Here is a 1,199-nt window from a genome sequence, read left to right on the forward strand (position 1 = left end):
GTTGTTCATCAAAGCCTGGATGATGATGATTTGTTGCCTCCAGACTCTGCTGTTGTTGGGGGCTCCACTGGTTCTCTCAGGCAGGGTCCTGACTGCCCCCACAGCCCCAAACAATTTCTTCTACCACAACTTCCTCAGTAGAAATGGCAGCAAACAAAGTATGCACATGATATATAGGCCTATCATATAAACAGGTGCAATGTGCGTTATGTTAGTCCATATTTTTAAGCTCTGTTCTTAGATGTAATGTCTATATTTCCCACAGTTCATTTCAGTGGTGTGAAGCTCCATGTGGACTCTGCTCAGGCGTCAGTGTTTGCAGTCAGAGGGGGTAATGTCACTCTGCCATGCAGGTTTTGGTATGAGCCTGAGTTGAGTTCACCAAGAGAGGTCAGGATCAAGTGGTCCTGGGTCCCTGCTGCTGGGGGACATGAGACAGACGTGCTGCTGGCGATCAGCCCCCACAGTCGAAGCTTTGGGGAATTCAGGTTGTTGAAAGGACGAATAATTAATTAATGATGGTCATTTTCTCGTATCAGTGGCGGTATGACCTTGTCTGTCTTTACCTCTAAGTCACAGTATGTCTGTTGGTCAGGGGTCGTGTGCAGCTCAGACAGGATTTCCCAGGAGATGCAGCACTGTTGATGACTGAACTCCAGTTGAATGACACGGGCCGTTACCACTGCGAAGTAGTGGACGGACTGGAGGACAAGAGCGTTTCAATTGATCTGGAGTTACGAGGTAATGTTACATGTCTTATATGAACAAATGTAAACTTTCAGCCTTCAAGAGGATGTATTAAGAGAGTCTGTGATACATCCATGACCTTTCACCTCAAAGTATCTTTTCCTTACAGAACCTCAGCACCTCCTTTAAACTGCTGAGATATGGTGTAGTCAAACTTTCATAGGTGGAAACCTTCCAATCCTTTTACCTGTCTGTGCCCAGGGACCCATTTTCTCATACTATATAACTATATCGACACCCTCTTAAAATAATGGCCTAAGTCATTTTTTCAGGTTTTTCAGGAAACACAAAAAACTCAACAAAAGAGTCACACTTTTGACATAGGCCATTATACAACCGGGGGTAGAATTGCATGTTCCCCTCAACTGAGGATTCAGGTGATTTTACCAGAGGTGGCCAGCATCATGAGGGGGTGATTTAGGCAAAAAAAACATTTTTGTCAAAACATGACT

At 44.6% G+C, this 1,199-nt stretch overlaps 1 long non-coding RNA gene across 1 annotated transcript; it reads left to right on the top strand.

Moving 5' to 3' along the window:
• Nucleotides 1-9: 9 nt before the first annotated feature.
• Nucleotides 10-737, top strand: LOC111664697 (uncharacterized). Its single transcript, XR_015437910.1, has 3 exons — nucleotides 10-158; nucleotides 266-488; nucleotides 596-737. It is a non-coding gene; the product is annotated as an uncharacterized LOC111664697 (long non-coding RNA).
• The last annotated feature ends 462 nt before the right edge of the window (nucleotides 738-1,199 follow it).

The sequence above is a fragment of the Seriola lalandi genome, unplaced genomic scaffold, assembly GCF_002814215.2.
Source record: "Seriola lalandi dorsalis isolate HSWRI2012SDOR001 ecotype SW California unplaced genomic scaffold, Sedor1 jcf7180001959927, whole genome shotgun sequence".
NCBI lineage: Eukaryota > Metazoa > Chordata > Actinopteri > Carangiformes > Carangidae > Seriola > Seriola lalandi.